Raw genomic sequence first — 6,985 nt, 5'->3', positions numbered from 1 at the left:
GTTTTGGAGACATGTTCTGTCATTTTGTTGAGATAGATAATAAGCTGAAGCATTAAGCTTTCCAGTATCTAGAACTCAGTATCTGAACAATTAAAATACTGGTCCCAATACCTACTGACCAGATCCTAAGTGTACAGTGCTGGGGTTTGGAGTACCAAAATGAGTCACAAATGGCTTGTGTCCTTCAATCAAGTGGAGACACAAAGGAATTGTAAAACAGTGTGGGAGACATTGTAACAGCAGTGTGACCACATGTTCCAGTAGTGAGGAGAATGAGACTTCTCACAGGAGGTGGATTTGGGTCTCTGAAGTATGGGAGTTTTCTTTAGGTTCATGAAGGAGGGACATACCAGGTAGAGAGCAGCAGATGTAAAAGCGGAGAGGCATAAAAGCAACATTTGAACCCACAACAAGAACAGCCTGGAGTGGGGCCTCGGCTGGGCTGGATCTACATAGCCGGGTTATAGGTTCCACGCAAAGGAGTGTGGACTTAATATGTAGGTAATGGGGAACCACCTTAAGCTGGGAAGTGAGGGTACCCATTTGGAAAGTTGAGGCTTTGGGGTACAGTGTGTGATTGGGTAAAAAGGGAGAGATGGCAAGAACCTCAGAAAGAGATTGCTGTAATAATTCAGGACAGAGGGGGAATAATGTAGTAAAGATGAAAAGGGGATGTATTTGGGAAGTAAAAGCACAGGACTTGGTGATTAACTGGGTGAATGGACGGGGAGTTGTGGGTAGTAATCCCTAGGTTTCTATTTTGAAGGCCTGAGTGGGTAGTCAGGTCATTCAACAAAATGACTAGAGAAGCAGGAACAGAAGACTTTGCAGGTGAATATAATGAGTTCAGTTTTAGGTTTACATTGTGTTTTCTGCTTTGCTACTGATAAATTGTGTGACCCTAAGCAACTCACTTAATCTTTCTGGCCTTCAGTTTCATCATCAATGAAACAGTCAATAAAGACATCTACCTCTAGGTTAGAGCTGTGTGTATGTGTGTGTGTGTGTGTGTGTGTGTATGTGTTAGGCATTATCTTCACCAAGTACCAGAGATTTGATTGTCCTATAGAAAGCTAAAAGCTAGGGAAAACATCCTCTTATCCACACCATGCAGATCAATACTTAGATCATGGGTGGCCAATGAGAAATAAGTCTCAGGGGAATTAAAAAAAACAACACCCTATTGCTTCCCTGACATTGAATCTAAGCTAATGCTTGGGACTAGTCAGGTCAGATTGCTAATCAAAACCCCCCTGCTTCCGGAGGATACTCTCTAGGGGACACATGCAGAAATATGGTCTTGGTATCAGACCACTAAAGAGGAGATCTCTTAGCAGATGTCAGAAAGTGTCTGTGCTTTTTTCTATCATGTCTGTCAGGGAATCTCTGAACCTCCTTAGCCTTCTGTGTGGTACCTTACAGAATAAGCAGGAGTGTTGAACATCTGATCTTAGCCATTTATAATGGGTGTGGCTACCCCAAGATGTTTATTTTTTCTGTGCTAGTATTACTGTTTATAAAACAGAATTATGAAAAGACTAAATAAGGAAGATGGCATTCTGGAGTTGTTTTAAGACCAAGTAAAAGGCATCATTTTCCACTTATCAGATTGTCAAATCAAAACCTGTAATCTTCCATTGACTTGGAAAGGGTATTAGGAAGCAGGGATTCTCGCTTGTTACTGGTAGAAGTGTGAACTGATTCACTTCTATAGCATACTCCCAGGGTACATGCTTTTAGGAAATTTCATGTTTAGTAGGTGAAGACTAGAACATACATTTGTAATAGCAAAAGACTGAAAACAAACCAAATACCCATTAATATGGGGTTAGCTAAATAAATCCTTGTAGATATATATAATCGAACAGCATGCGGCTGTAAAAATAAACCAGAAAGTTTGGTATGTGTTTATATGAAATGGTCTTTAAGATACAATATGGGGAAGCATGGTGCAAAAGAATCTCTTATATGCTGATGTTTGTGCACAAATATGTGTGGACATATGTGTAAATACATAAATAATGGTATATATAACCATTATATAAATGGTATATGTAAAGTACCACTGGAAAGATATTTAAGAATCAATAAAATGGTTGCCTATGTGAAGAAGAACAGGTGTCTGAGTAAAAGATTTTCATTGAATATACCTTTTGTAGTCTTTGAATCATGTAAATTTAAACATATTACCTAAGTAAACAATAAAGGAGCAAAAAAAAAAAAAAACAGTACAACTGTAACTGACCTGGGTGTACCTTGCTATATTCACAAATGTCCTTATTTGTACTTGCTGTATCCAATGACATTAATCTAAGGATACCTTTTGTTTTGTCTCTCCAGGGCCCTGATGCTGTTCAAGCTGAGCAGGAAATGAGAGGCTCTTTTATCCTTGATTGGTGGTAGGGATGGGGGTGGGGGTAGGGGTAAGGAATGGGTAGCAAGTCTATCTCTGCCTTTCCGGCAGAAGTAGCTCAAGGTGGGACCTCAGAAATCTGAAACACAAGTTTATCCCCCCCCCCATCAAAAAATCAAAAGCCAAAGAGAGGAGAGTAGGCCTTCTGGTCACCCACAGTGGCTCTGTGGTCTCCCAGGAATGAGGGATCTACTTCTTGAATACTGCTCAGCTGAAGGAGCACTGAAGCCACCACAGTGCAGAGAAAGGTGCCCCACTCCTCCCTCTCTGCAGACTGTGGATAGGCGATACACATGGACAGTCAGAAGGCTCAAGTCGGTTCCCTTATTTTTTTGCAGAATGGCTTTGTCTTTTCTGAGTAAATTGAGTCTGTCTCTAAATGTGGGGTTTGATGTCATTTATCCGTAAGGGACTTTCTAACATTGACATCTTTGCTGTGAAAGGTTAGCCTTTACCGAGCGGAAGAGTTCAGTTCAGGTTAAGAGACATTTCATTTCACCCTCTCATGATCCCTGGGGCTCAAAAGCTCATTCCAGACAATCTGGAAGAAGTAGAAGGAAATGAAAGTTGGCTCCTCCTTTCCATTGCTATTCCTCTTTTCTTCCCATTGTCTCAGAACCTTTCTAAAATTTCTTGAAGAGACTGAAAGACAAGTCTCTTCTTTCCCACCTCACTGGCATCCTTAAAGTCAAGTTCTCACAGCTAACTTCTGCTTCTCACTTGCAAAGCACTACTTTGTCTGCAAAACTTGGGAAACACTGACTACTTCTTATGGCTATTTTCTGGAACTTTGGCCCAATTAGACTTAATTCTCTGCCCCTACTACCTAACAGGCGTCTGGATACTTTTCTGAGATATTGCTACGTCATCTAATCATGACCTCTCATCTAGCTGGTCCCAGAGTCCCTCTCAGGGAATCACCCTTCTCCCCATGCTACCTTTCCTCCTCCCCCACTAGTTGCTAAAGCAGAAATTCTCAAAGTGTGGCTCTAAGGAACCTTGTTTTAGAGTCACTTAAGAGTCTCACTAGAAATACAGACATCTGAGTCAGAGCTCTGGGGGTGGGCTGAGGAATTGTGCTTCTGTCTGTGGTGATCCCTACCCATCTGGAGTGGTTTTGGAAGCCAATAGTCTAAGGAAACTTCAGCCAATATTAGTTATGTTGAACACCATTCTGGCCACTGTTTATTCTTCTCCAACTGACCTTCATGGAATGCCTACTGTGTGCCAGGTATGGGTGTGCCCCATGAACTTTTCTTTCACAAAGCTCTTGGTATGGTATAAATCTCTGATTTCCTGCTTTCCTCAGGGGGTGTCCAGTTTAGAATTCCTGTCCTTTCATTTCATCCTGGAATGAAGGATGGGTGCTGAAGAGCACTGCCAATCTTGCTTAGAAGATCCCCCCTCTTTCCTGCCCAGCTCAGTAAGAACCTTTTTATGCTTTGGGGCTTAAGCCAACAATTTACATGTGCTCAAACATCTTCAAGGGGTTAACAGGGTGGGGTCATGAAGATAGGTTGTAAGAGGTCTTAGGAACAACTGTGAACACACAGAACACCAGACTGCCACCCTTCATCACTTCTGTCTGCAGAAAGACAGCTTGTTGTTCAAAAGGGAGAGAAAGGTAGTCATGGCATGTGGGGGTGGGGTAGACAGGAGATGGCTGCTGTTGTGAGCAAGATGGGAAAGATTTCAAAGCATTCCTACATCAAACACAACCTGGCAATCAGGTCTCTCTGCTGTTACAGCCTGCTGAGAGCTCACAGTGCTGGGATCCAGCAGGGCAAGTGACCCTTGGGAATCCATGGTTGTTGAACAAGCAATAAAATTAGTAAGACATTTCTCCCACAGCCTGGAACATCTCAAAGGCAAACTTTAAGGTTACTAAAAATACCCTATTTTAACATATTTCTACACACACACTTCTCCCAATAATATCTCCCAGTCGCTTCTCAGAAAATTATAGATTCTGATTTTTCTGAAGTAGATTTATAGCACGGTTAAGAGCTGTGCCAGAAATTAATCCCTTTTCCCTTTGGTCTGAGAATATCATTCTTCCCAGTCTAAAACTCTTTTTTCCTCTCCTAACAAAATGTTCTTACACAGCAGGTCCTTGGCAAATGTTATGAGTCTGCGATGGTAAGAGTCCTGATTTCCAACCTGTGTCTTGAAATGTTCCCGGGAATGGAGATAGCAACTCTAAGATCCCAAAGGAGTCCAGAGGGGAAGAACAAAAATGGAGTTCTCTGCCTGCAATGATCAGAGAACTGCAGTTGGGTCTGAACAACTATGGTACACACCCACTCTCACCCATAGAAAACAACAAGACACATTTTAAAAGTCTTTCTCTTTTATACTTTCTTCTCTCAGCAAAAGCCCAATCTTCAAATTTTGTGCTTCAGGGAAACAGTGTGGACAGCCCAGAGATACATCAAAAGTCCTAATTGTGACAGGAAGGAGGAACTTTCCCCTAAATGCTTAACAGTAAAAACCTGGTCTTTGTTTTCATGAAGGTTGGCTCAGACACCTAGGCTGCCTGTTTTTTCCAGAAATCATTGAGAAGAGGACCTTAACTTGACAGTTTTTGGTCAGACTTGCCGGATGATCAGGTTGCATTTTCTGTTCTATATCCTGGGCTGCAGCCAGCTGGACTTCTTCAGGTGGGTTTACAAGGCCACCTTCCTTCTCAAGCCTCTGGGGCTTCTGGGCCTGGGAGCCGAATAGAATACTTTTGAGGGAGGGCCTTAGAGTTTTGAGATAGTCGTGTGAGAACTGTGACATTAAGCTGGTAAAAATTAGCTATTAAAGTCTAGCCAGGGCTGGATAAAGGGGGACACTGTGAACTCAGTTGCATCTGACTTGCTGATACTTTTGCTTTCATAGACAAAGGGGATGGCAGTGAAGAAATGCATCTACATTTGAAGCTTGAACTAGGTCTGAAGACCTTTGTCACTTCCTGTCAGGGTGCTAGTGAAGAGTCTTAATTATTCCTCCTTTTAAAAACTACTTAGGACCTGTCATCTGATTGGCTAGAGGACAAAACTGTAGTTGCAACATCAAGTTGAAAGTGGTATTTCCAACACAGAATTCAGTTTCTCAGTCAAATGCAAGAACACCAGCAGTGCAGGAATCTCAGACCCCTGTAGCGTTGTGCTCATTCCTAGGTATCTACTCCCCTCCCCCCACTGAGCCAACTCTCCCCATCTTGGCTTGAATTCAACTGCGCCAGTAGACTACACTTTTGGTGTGGCTTTGTTTATTCACAAGTTCACATCCCTGTAAGGAACCAGCTCCCTAGGCTGTGATGGCTCCTATTTTCCAGACTTCCTCAGAGTGGAATTTTAGGCAAGAGCTCAATCGCTCTTCCTGACAAGTGGATCAGTAAAACAATAATAAAACCTCAGGTCACCATAACTCACAGACTATAATAGATCATCTCAAGGGCACTTGAATAATCCAATAGACTCTTCATTCACACAGTTTTAGGAAACCACCCTCTTTCATTACTGCTGCGTGTAAATAACATTTATTTAATTTGTTACTTTCCTACCTCCCCAAAGAGGAACACATTAAAAGAAATGTTCGAGGAAGTTCCAAAGTTTGTCAGTGTAAAGCCTGTCTTTGTAACCCTTCTACTCTTCATTTCCTGTGCCAATTGCACTTTTATTTCCCGTCTCTCTACACTCAGTAAACAAAACCATATTATCAAGGGAAAGAAGTGAGCCCATTAACATTGTGAGCCCTCAGATTTCACTCGCAAGAGACGACGCAGCACTTATCTGATGGAACAGAAGCTTTAATTGCTTCGAGGTACAAGCCCGTCCAAACCTCTGAGATCTGACCAGTCCCAGGGAAGCCTTTGCGCCTTCCAGCCAAGCTCCGTGGAGAAAGTGTGCGCAGCGCGGCTGTGTGTGCCAACCACTCAGGAAGGAGCACGACGCGCCCTCCTCAAAGGCAAAGTCTTTATTTTGACAACCTAGTTGGAGGACAAACCTGCTAAACTTCACCACAAGACAAATCAAAACCCAGCACTCACACGTTCCCCGTTATCTTGCCGCCACACCTGAAGCAGGGGAAAAAGCGGAAGGAAATGCGGGAACTTACGCGAACATGTAGTCAAAGGGTGACGATCTGGGCAGCCCCAGGTACACAGCACCTACCGCACACAATTCTGTCCCATGAATCAGAAGCGGGGGATATAGGGTGGGTACAGGAAAAACTGAACATATACCCCAGGTCAGGAGAAGGATGACACCAATGCCAAGAAACTTGAAAGCAAGCCAGACTTGGGGGCGGCAGGAAGAACTTTACTTTCCAGGAGCAGGGCCGGGAGCAGTCCCCACCCGCCGAGCGCCCTTTAAGCCTCCTCCCTACCGCGGCATCTCCGATTCGCACCCCAGGGAATCGCCTCCCTTTACTAGCCAGCGCGAGCGCTCGGCCCCGTCATCCTCTCGCCTTTTGCGCGGCTGCCCGTCCTGCCTTTCTCTCCCCACCCTGCCCAATACCTGTCCTGGGAGCGGGCGTCCAGCGCGCTCGCCCCGCTCCGCCCCAGGCCAGCCCAGGCCGAGACGC

This window comes from Condylura cristata, unplaced genomic scaffold (genome assembly GCF_000260355.1).
Source record: "Condylura cristata isolate star-nosed mole 26May11 unplaced genomic scaffold, ConCri1.0 scaffold00002, whole genome shotgun sequence".
Classification (NCBI taxonomy): domain Eukaryota; kingdom Metazoa; phylum Chordata; class Mammalia; order Eulipotyphla; family Talpidae; genus Condylura; species Condylura cristata.
Note: the sequence above shows the minus strand (reverse complement) of the source record.